Below are 12,042 nucleotides of genomic sequence, written 5' to 3'. Positions count from 1 at the left end.
TGAAGTGAGGAATTTTTAAATGCTTTTAATTCATCATTTTAATATGTTTTAAAAGTATATTTATTTTGTTACTTCTGATAAATTTGACTTAGCACATGATTTGAAACATCGCAAACAGCAAAATATTCATTAATTTAATAAATAGGAGTCTCAGATGCTCATGATCAAAACAATGTTTTAAGGTGTTCTGGAGCCAAGGGAAAAATAAATCATTGTTCTGCTTGATTAGTTTCATTTGCTTACTTGTTCAGTTCACTAGAGGACTAGTTTATGAAATGTCTGTGGCCTGCAATTAACAGATGTCATCATTCTATTTTACATGATAAAATAAGTCCTATCACATTTATGGCTTTTTTTTCAATAGTGAAATGGAGTTTAGCACAGCAGTGAGAGCCTTAAGCAGACCCCCTGACTTAGAATTTTGACTCTTCCATGTCCCACTTGTGTGACCTTGACCATGTCTCCACCACAGTTTGTTATGTGAAAATCAGGGATTAAAATAGTATCTACCTACCTGATTAGTGTCCTTTAAACAATTAAATTCAGCTGGACAATTCTGTACCTGGATCAGTGGGTGACACAAAGAAAGTTCTTAAAATGTCCCTATTATTTTTACATTTAAATGTGCAACAGGTTTTCACTAATAAAATGACTTTCAAAGGAGTTACGTGTTTTTTCCAAAAGAAAGAAGGTCCACTTTCATTCCCTATTCTTAATATCAATGCTTTCTCAGTCCTTATATTAAGGTTTAAGGATCATTTTTTAGATTGTTCTTGAATGGCTACTAGAACATTCATCTGATTAAAATTAAACAAAACTAAACTTGACCCTAGGTGTGTTCTGGATACTACTGGGATTTCACAGTATCAGTTTAAGGTATTATTTCACAACTAACAACTATTTTTTCCTCTGAGAGGAAGATAAACAGAAATAAAGCATACCCAAGAGCAAAATATGTCTTTCCAACAAGCTTCTGAGTTCAAAATCTCTAATATCTCTTTTTATGTCCTTTCTAATTTACACTTTTTACTTCATCAATGAAACTAGTGTAAGAAACTACTAGTTCAAGAGCATTTTCAAAGTCCTTCAAAGAGTCCTCACTAATGTATTATTATATACAAATAGGAGAATGCATACAAAAATCTGTATTCCATAGAGCATGTAGATTTACATGTGAATTTTTCTTTAATTATCAACTATTCAGCAATGGCCACAGGACTGGAAAAGGTCAGTTTTCATTTCAATCCCAAAGAAAGGCAATGCCAAAGAATGCTCAAACTACCGCACAAGTGCACTCATCTCACATGCTAGTAAAGTAATGCTCAAAATTCTCCAAGCCAGGCTTCAGCAATTTGTGAACCGTGAACTTCCAGATGTTCAAGCTGGTTTTTGAAAAGGCAGAGGAACAAGAGATCAAACTACCAACATCTGCTGCATCATCGAAAAAACAAGAGTTCCAGAAAAACATCTATTTCTGCTTTATTGACTATGCCAAAGCCTTTGACTGTGTGGATCACAATAAACTGGAAAATTATTCAAGAGATGGGAATACCAGACCACCTGATCTGCCTCTTGAGAAACCTGTATGCAGGCCAGGAAGCAACAGTTAGAACTGGACATGGGAACAGACTGGTTCCAAATAGGAAAGGAGTATGTCAAGGCTGTGTTTTGTCACCCTGCTTATTTAACTTTTTTTTTCATTTATTTTTATTAGTTGGAGGCTAATTACTTTACAATAGTGTAGTGATTTTGCCATACATTGACATGAATCAGCCATGGATTTACATGTGTTCCCCATCCCGATCCCCTCTTCTACCTCCCTCCCCATCCCATTCCTCTGGGTCTTCCCAGTGCACCAGCCCTGAGCACTTGTCTCAAGCATCCAATCCTGGGCTGGTGATCTGTTTCACCCTTGATAGTATACTTGTTTCAATGCTATTCTCTCAGAACATCCCTCCCTCACCTTCTCCCACAGAGTCCCAAAGTCTGTTCTGTATATCTGTGTCTCTTTTTCTGTTTTGCATATAGGATTATCATTACCATCCTTTTAAATTATACACAGAGTACATCATGAGAAATGCTGGGCTGGAAGAAGCACAAGCTGGAATCAAGATTGCCAGGAGAAATGTCAATAACCTCAGATATGTAGATGACACCACTCTTATGGCAGAAAGAACTAAAGAGCCTCTTGATGAAAGTGAAAGAGGAGACTGAAAAAGCTCGCTTAAAGCTCAGCATTCAGAAAACTAAGATCATGGCATTTGGTCCGATTACTTCATGGGAAATAGATGGGGAAACAGTGGAAACAGTGGCTGACTTTATTTTTCTGGGCTCAAAGATCACTGCAGATGGTGATTGGGGCCATGAAATTAAAAAACGCTTACTCCTTGGAAGGAAAGTTATTACCAACCTAGACAGCATATTTAAAAGCAGAGACATTACTTTGTCAACAAAGGTCCATCTAGTCAAGGCTATTGGTTTTTCCAGTGGTCATGTATGGATGTGAGAGTTCAATTATAAAGAAAGCTGAGCACTGAAGAATTGATGCTTTTGAACTGTGTTGTTGGAGAAGACTCTTGGGAGTCCCTTGGACTGCAAGGAGATCCAACCAGTCCATCCTGAAGGAGATCAGTCCTGGGTTATCACTGGTAGGACTGATTTTGAAGCTGAAACTCCAATACTTTGGCCATCTCATGTGAAGAGCTAACTCATCTGAAAAGACCCTGATGCTGGGAAAGACTGAGGGCAGGAAAAGAAGGCGATGGCAGAGGATGAGAAGGTTGGATGGCATCATCAACTCAATTGACATGGGTTTGGATGGACTTCGGGTGTTGGAGATCAACAGGGAGGCCTGGAGTGCTGTGGTTCATGGGGTTGCAAAGAGTAGGACACGACTGAGCGACTGAACTGAACTGATTCAATAAATGTCCAAACTTTAAACCTTACAATATCCAGGTATCTTTCAGTTTAACTTATAAAGTATATGTCTATAAAAATTCTATGCTACTCATTACTAATAAATTGAATTTATATATATTAGAATTGAAAAGTGAAAGTGAAAGTGATGTCGCTAAATCATGTCCCACTCTTTGCGACCTGGAGGACTGCAGCCTACCACGCTCCTCCGTCCATGGGATTTTCCAGGCAAGTGTACTGGAGTGGGTTGCCATTTCCTTCTCCAGAGGATGTTCCCGACCCGGGGATTGAACCCGAGTCTCCCTCATTGTAGGCAGACGCTTTGCAGTCTGAAAGGAGATAGTATCTACTGTGAGAAAATTACTGTATGAATTTTCATCATTGCTTCCAAAATATTTACTGCAATCAAGAGACAGTTAAGCAATAAAAGAGTAAATGAGCCAGAAAGTGTATATGTTTACTAAAAAGGCTTTTTGCAATGACTACACTTACAAAGCAGGAAGAGAATGGGTCCCTAGAGAAGTGAAGGCAGGAATATTCATAGATATAAGAAGGTTTCTAGGACAGAACATTCTCAGAGTTGGTGAAGGAGTAGGGTTTCAAAAATGAAAGCAAAATAGAAACAAAGGAGAAAATACTAAGAATTCAATTAACCAAATGAGACTTAAAAAAAAAAAAAAAGGAAAAGTCATTAATGAGCTTCAAAAGAGCAGTTTCTTCTAGCACTGGGGAAAAATCCAAATGGAGAAAATAAAAGAATAAGTGGGCAGTGAAGAAATAAAGTAAGCATAACTTAATTTAGCAAGCATTCCCCAATTAAGTCTGTTTACCCTTGCAATTATTAAATTTTCAAACCCTCCCTTCTCTCTTGCTATTCACACCTTTCTTAACTCAACCTGCTTTACCTCTGTTTGCTTTAGATGCCCACACAAATAAGTCTTCTGGAAGCCGAAATCAAACAGGTTCAAGAAACTGCAGGAGACTCCTATGCATAGCTACTTAAGCGACTCCATGAGGCAGGCATTTCATAAGAAGGTCCACGTCTAAAACACTGCATGTTGAGTAAATCTATTGCTCACAAACACAGCACTTTGGAACCTGACATCAGTTATTTTTTTGGTTTCAGAACTTTTGCTCTTAGTTTTTTTTTAAGATAGGCTGTCTCAAAACTACAGACCAGCTTGTAAAGTCTTTCAGTGACTCAATTCTATATTTTTGGAAAATAAGCATAAAAGATGCTGACCACCAATCTTCAGCGCCCTATGATGGAGAAAGTACCTTGTCATTTGAGTTTGTTTTAAATGAAAGATTAGCAAACTATATCTAGCAAAGAAATATCCATCACTCAATATCCAGAATCTAGTTACCAGGATTCTTGTTTTATCATTTCAATTATTTAGTCATAAAGGCCACTATTTATTTCCTCACTTTCCTGAGTATCTGCCACCTATTCCTAACAACAGCTGTAGCTGCAGTTCTCTGTTCCTCCCTTTTATCCCTAACCTGCTGATGGTTTTGGAGAAGATAACAGGACGTTAGAGTCTGATCATGAAAATAAATGTTCTCCAAGGTACACAAGTCATAGAAACTCTTCAAGATTTTTTTTCACCTAATGTTAATTTCCTGTCCTTTATCATCATCAAATATAGTTATTTCAAGACAAACTATTCTCAATAACCATTTCTACCATTCCTACCACTGTTATTCAAGTAACATGCCTCCTATTTGATTGAAAGGGGATAAACCATTAGAAGTCCTCTTCTCTTTCTTCCACTGTAAATGTATTCCACATATTCAATCTCATCTCTCCCAGCATTCCTGACTTAGAATACATGTCCATACTGGAGCTTTACTCTTTATGCTATGATTTCTAGCCTCACATGGGATTTTGCATCAATACCCATTCTTTGAATTTTTCTTTTTCCATTTATTTGCCTTCATGTACCTAAAGAATGGGCTTCCTAGGTGGTGTTAGTACTAAAGAACCCACCTGCTAATGCAGGAGATATGAGAGATGCGGGTTCAATCCCTGGACCAGAAAGATGCCCCGAAGGAGGGCATGCAACCCGCTCCAGTATTCTTGTCTGGAGAATCCCATGGGCCGAGGAGCCTGGTGGTCGATGGTCCATAGGGATGCAAAGAGTTGGACACGAAAGAAGTAGCTTAGCATGCACACACACATACACCTAAAGAAGACATGCATTTGTTTTTAATTATAAAAAGTTTTATATTGATCTTATTTTCTTGCCATACATATGAAAGCATAGAGAGTTGTTGTGAGGATTAAATAAAATAAAATGATAAAAGACCCTGATGATGGGGAAGATTGAAGGCAAAAGGAGAAGGGAAGAGCAGAAGACAAGGTGATTGGATGGCATCACCAAATCAATGAACATGAATTTGAGCGAACTCTGGGAGATACTGAAGGAAGGGAAGCCTGGGATGCTGCAGTCCATGGGGTTGCAAAGAGGCGGACAGGGCATAGTAACTGAACAACAACAGTAAAAGGTGAGACATTAAAGGTTGAAAGGTGAACCGGAATGCTTCTAAAGTAGTTTTTCCAGCCTTTTTTTTTTTTTTTTTTTTTTTTATTAATACAATATGCTTTAAAAGTTCCTGTCTCTTCCCTTAGTCAAATTGCCAACATCTCTTTTCATTGAAACAGCAAGAGAGTTCCAGAAAAAAAACAACTACTTCTGCTTTATTCACTATGCCAAAGCCTTTGATTGTGTGGATCACAACAAACTATGAAAAATTCTTAAAGTGATGGGAATACCAGACCACCTGACCTGTCTCCTGAGAAATCTGTATGCAGGTCAAGAAGCAACAGCTAGAACTGGACATGGAACAACAGACTGGTTCTAAATTGGGAAAGGAGTACGTCAAGGCTGTATTTTGTCACCCTGCTTATCTAACTTACATGCAGAGTACATCATGATAAATGCTGGATTGGATGAAATATAAGCTGGAATCAAGAGTCCCAAGAAAAGTATCAACAACCTCAGATATGCAGATGATACCAACCTTATGGCAGAAAGTGAAGAAGAACTAAAGAGCTTCTTGATGAAAGTGAAAGAGGAGAGTGAAAAAGTTCGCTTAAAACTTAACATTCAGAAAACTAAGATCATGGCATCTGGTCCCATCACTTCAAGGCAAACAGATGGGGAAACAATGGAAACAGTGACAGACTTTATTTTTGGGAATCCAAAATCACTGCAGATGGTGACTGCAGCCATGAAATTAAAAGACTCTTGCTCCTTTGAAGGAAAGTTATGACCAACCTAGACAGCATATTGAAAAGCAGAGATATCACTTTGCGACAAAGGTCCGTCTAGTCAAGGCTATGGTTTTTTCAGTAGTCATGAATGGATGTGAGAGTTGGACTAAAAAAAAACTGAGCACCAAAGAACTGATGCTTTTGAACTGTGGTGTTGGAGAAGACTCTTGAGAGTTCCTTGTACAACAAGGAGATCCAACCAGTCCATTCAAAAGGAAACCAGTCCTGAATGTTCATTGGAAGGACTGATGCTGAAACTGAAACTCCAACACTTTGGTCACCTGATGCGAAGAACTGACTCATTTGAAAAGATCCTGCTGCTGGGAAAGATCAAAGGCGGAAGGAGTAGGGGATGACATCAGTTTAATGGTTGGATGGCATCACCGACTTGATGGACATGAGTTTGAGTAAGCTCCGGGAGTTGGTGATGGACAGGGAAGCCTGGTGTACCTCAGTCCATGGAGTTACAAATAGTTGGACATGACTGAGTGACTGAACTGAACTGAACTTCCCATAGTCCAACTAATCCTTTTATGTCACTGGTTTTCTATCTCCCTCCTTTTTAGGAAAACTTTTCACTCAAAGCTGACCAGTGATCTTTTTGACACAAATTGAAGACTGACTATTTTCTGTTTTCCTTAGAACTTCTGTTGCAATGCTGGCCATTGCTTTCTAAAAACATATCTCCTTATTAAGCCTGGGTAAAGCAATTCTTGTTGTTTTTCTTCTGTTCCTCTACTTCAGTTATACTAGTTCTTTCTTCTTCTTTTAACTCTTAAAAACCCTATCAGTCACCAAGTTCAGTGTTTAGTTCTCTTCCTCCCCTTGGAAATCTCATGCACTCAACTCTCAACTTAGGCAGAAATCTCTGTCTCTATACTTCTTGTCCTGATCTCCTTAAAACTGATACTTAAACATGCAAAGATCTTTTGGTCATCTTCACACAGAGGCACCAGCCACACTTTATTCAACATCAACAATTTAACCCTGCAATCACCTAGGATTGTACCTCACTGTAATTTTTTACTCCTCCTACTTTTTTTCTGCCTCCCACTCACTGGCAATCCCAACCATTCTCTCTCACTATTTCCATTTCCCTCTGCCATGTCCAGTCCACCACTTGGAAACATACTTCATGGGAAGCTTTCATCTTTTGGTTTGGACCAATAAACCACTGCTCACTAGCTTGTTCAACATTGACGTGGTATAAATTCTTCCTCAGCACTCATTTATAAGGAAAAGAACTATTAGTCCTACTAAATAAGATTACCTGAAACAGATCATGAGAAATACATGATCAGTCATGTTTCTTTTCTTGCTTGAAGTGTTAGGAAATCACAGAATATGATTTAATGTAAAGTTATAAAATGTTGTCTCTAATCTTCTGATCCTGTTTTCTTTGAATAATGTTATGCTGCTCTGTTTGTTATGAGCCAACTAAAAACTGTTTATGCTTCGGGCTTATTGGAATCATGTGGAAGGTAATCTTGTGGTCTTTGTCTATTACATAAAGATGAAGTGCACAGATAGACTGGATTCATTAAATAAACTATTTGAGACTATGTCTCCATTCATAAAACTAGATAAGGCTAAGCAATTTCAACAGCAGGAAAAAATGAGAACCTATAAAAATATAACAGGAAAACAACAAATTAAATTGGTAGGTTTAAAGTGCTGTTTTGAAACACCATTCCATAGCTATCATTGTTTAAAAAACTGTTAATTATTTTGAAAGTTCTATTTATCAAGTGAATCAAACCATTTGTGTAATGTGTGTTGCATCCATGCAATCTGGATGTAAGTCTGATGAGCACAATAGCTTTGGTTAGCACTATTAGGTGTGGATGGATTTCCACTCATTTGTATTAAATTAAAAAAAAAAATCAATGGGAGAAATCTAATTCCAGAGACATTAAATTCAGAGATTCAGACTATAACTTAGACTTACTTTTAAAATTTTTATATTCCTTTGTTTGCTTGCTTTATATTTGTTTGCTTGTTTTCAGTAACAACAATTATGGGGCAGTTAATTAGCAGCCAGCAATTTTTTCTGGAAAAAAGAAGAAAAGTTCAATACAACAGTAGATGAGGTTTGATGTGGACTCAGATACACCAGATTTGTCCCATCTCCTTCAGTTTGTCGTCTTCTCTTACTACCCATCACTTGCAGTAATGCAAAGAGAACAAATTTATAGTCTTTCTATTTTATCATTCCTTAATTTTCTTCAAATAGCCTACAGATACGGCATATAACTCATTTTTGTTTCTAGAACTCTCCTTGTTAGGATGTTCATTGCATATATACAGGCTGATTCCAACTAATGCACTGGTAGTAGTCCAAAAACTCACATTTAAATCAGTAACTAGGAATATGAAGCACATTTTCTTTTCAAAATGATTTTATATGCAATATATCGGTCTAATACCAACATACACAAGTCAAAATAGCTTCAGTATATTAAAAATGTACTAAATGTCCATACTACCTATTACACATATTATAGCTCATCGTTATCCTTGTCACTTCTTTTTAGTTGAATTAGTGCATACTCAAAGTAAATGAGTAACGTGCACATCTTACATTCACAGTTGAATACATTTTTACCTAGATTATACATATGAAATCACCATCTGGATCAATGTATTGAGTATTTCTACCACTCAGAAAGTTCCTTTTTTGCCTTTTTTTAGTCACTATCTATCTCATTCCATGGAGGTAACCATTATTTGTACTTTTATTCCCATAGATTGGCTTTGTTTGTTCATGAACTTTGTATCAGTGAAATTCTACATCAGATGGTCTATTACATCTTGGTTCTTTCTGGCAGATCCTTCAATGTTTTCATATGTATCAGAAGTGTTGAATTCTATTTTACAAGCATGTCACACATTATTCCTTCTCTTATTGACTTATCTGTAGGTAAAACTGCTATGAATGCTTAATACTGTAGAAGTACACTTGTTGGGTCATAGGACGTGCATATATTTACTTCAGTAGAAACTGTCAAATGGTTTTCTAAGTGGTTATGGCAATTTTAATTTTCACCATAAAAAGACTAGTGTTAAAATTTCTCTATATTCTTGAAAAATTTCAAATTGTCAATAAATAATCACACTATTGAGTGTGTTGTTGTGGTATATAATTATAGTTTAAATTTTCATTTATTTGTTAGAGAACAGATGCTGAAAATGGTTTTATGTGAATATTGTTCATTTTGATAGTCTCCATTTTTAAAAATATTTCTAGGAATACTTTATGTACTCTGAAAATCAGTCTTATCTATCTCAGTGATTTTTAAGAAGGGTAACAGTATATTCACTACCATATAATTAGCCAGAAATCCTGAGAGGTAAAATAATTTACCAAATATCACATGTGAAGTACGTGGCAGAAGAGTCAGGGGAATCAGTCTGCCTCAGTCAAAAGCCTGTCTCCTTCACAGCATCCTACAACATGGAGCCCATACTATAAGATATAATCAGCATATATGGCAAACTATCCAGGAAAAAAGAGGCATCAAAACATTTATCTCTAGGATAAAAGTATGAGATGTCCTGAATCCCCCTTCCAGAATAGCGGGATTAAGTTATCATTAGTAGCTCATTGAGGTAGGGGTCAGGTATCTTGGAAAAAAAGAAAGTTAATGTGAGTAAAAAAAAAAAAATGCTGCATTTCACAAACTGTGCCTCAAGAAATACTAGTTGCAGGCCATATGCTTTGCTGTTCAGGGAGAAGTAGTGTAATATTTAAAATAAATTATAGATGTTAAAAATGCCCCTTAGTACATTAAAGTCTATATGCCTTGCCATTATATTTGTGTAATCCAGTATTTCTAAAATTATTTAACTGGTGAATCTTTCAAAGAGCATTAGTAAGAGTCTGTGAAAACTAGCATGCCAGAGAAAAGTTTCACTTTTCCTTTTGATCATTCACTTTTCTTCTTGCTTGACTCACAACAGAAACCTATGGGATGCAAATCAATTCACACAAACACTGGAATGTGTGTGCAAAACTTTCAGCATACACTGAAATTAATAAATATCTTTAGAGCAAAAATTCAAATTCTAGTAAGCACTGATACAAACTACCATTCCAAGAAAAAGGTGCAGTGACAGCAGCAGCAAATACATGTGGAGGATACTAGTTCAGGAAAAGTAATCATTTAAAATTTATACCATGAGGTAGCTACTAGAATGAACAACTGTATTATAATCTTAGAAACAAAAGGATGAAAGCACCTTCCAGCTGGTTCCTTCAAAGCAAAATTTATCGGCATTAATCTGGCCATGAGTTTGAACAAACTCTAGAGGTGGTGATGGTGAAAGACAGAGAAGCCTGGCATGCTGCAGCTCATGGGGTCACAATGAGTCAGATACAACTTAGTGGCTGAATAACCACAATCCAACCAATGTCCAAATATCTCAAGGGCAGATGTTTGGAACATTCATAGGCACAGGGTTGTGGGTTTTTATCTTCAGTTTGGAAGGCAGGTTGGATTGTTCTGTTAGTTGTATAGCAATAGACTTCTCCTGTCATCACATGTTTATCATTCAAACCCATGAACCAGTACGAAAAGTCAAAGAGAACTGACACTGAAAGATGGACTCCCCAGCTTGGGAGGGGCCCGATATGCTACTGGAGAATAGCAGAGAAACAGCTCCAGAAGGAATGAAGAGGCTGAACCAAAGCAGACACAATACCCAGTTCTCGATGTGTCTGGTGGTGAAAATAAAGTGTGATGCTGTAAAGAACAAACTGGATAGGAACCTGGAATGTTAGGTCCATAAATCAAGGTAAATTGGAAGTGCTCAAACAGGAGATGGCAAGAGTGAATGAACATTGACACTTTAAGAATCAGTGAACTAAAATGGATGGGAATGGGCAAATTTAACTCATTATATCTACTACTGTGAGCAAGAATCCCTTAGAAGAAATGGAGTAGCCCTCATAGTCAACAGAAGCATCTGAAATGCAGTACTTGGGTGCAATCTCAAAAATGAGAGAATGACCTCTGTTCACCTCCAAGGCAAACCATTCAGTGTCACAGTAATCCAAGTCTATGCCCCAACCACTAATGCTGAAGAAACTGAAGTTGAATGGTTCTATGAAGAGCTATAAACCTTCTAGAACTAACACCCTCAAAAAATGTCTTTTTCATCATAAGGGACTGAATATAAATGTAGGCAGTCAAGAGATACCTGGAGTAACAGGTAAGTTTGGCCTTGGAGTACAAAATGAAGCAGTGAAAAGGCTAACAGAGTTTTGCAAAAGAACACACTGGTCATGGCAAACAGCATCTTCCAACAATACAAGAGACGACTCAACACATGGACATCACCAGATGGTCAATACTGAAATCAGACTGATTATATTATTTGCACCCAAAGATGGAAGAGCTCTATACAGTCAGAAAAAAAAGATGGGGAGCTGACTGTGCCTCAGATCTTGAACTCCTTATTACAAAATTCAGACTTAAATTGAAGAAAGTAGGGAAAACCACGAGGCCATTCAGGTATGACCTAAATCAAATCCCTTACAATTATACAGTGGAAATGACAAATAGATTCAAGGATCAGACCTAATAGACAGAGTGCCTGAATGGATAGAGGTGAACTGGACATGGAATAACAGACTGATTCAAAATTGGGAAAGGAGTACATCAAGACTTTATCTTGTTATCCAGCTTATGAACTTTATATGCAGAGTACATAATGTAAAAATGCCGGGCTGGATGAAGCACAAGCTGGAGCCAAGATTGCCAGGAGAAACATCAATAACCTCAGATATGCAGATGACACCACTCTTATGGCAGAAAGTGAAAAGGAACTAAAGAGCCTCCTGATGAAGG

The sequence above is a fragment of the Muntiacus reevesi genome, chromosome 17, assembly GCF_963930625.1.
Source record: "Muntiacus reevesi chromosome 17, mMunRee1.1, whole genome shotgun sequence".
NCBI lineage: Eukaryota > Metazoa > Chordata > Mammalia > Artiodactyla > Cervidae > Muntiacus > Muntiacus reevesi.
This window is presented reverse-complemented; position numbering follows the sequence as displayed.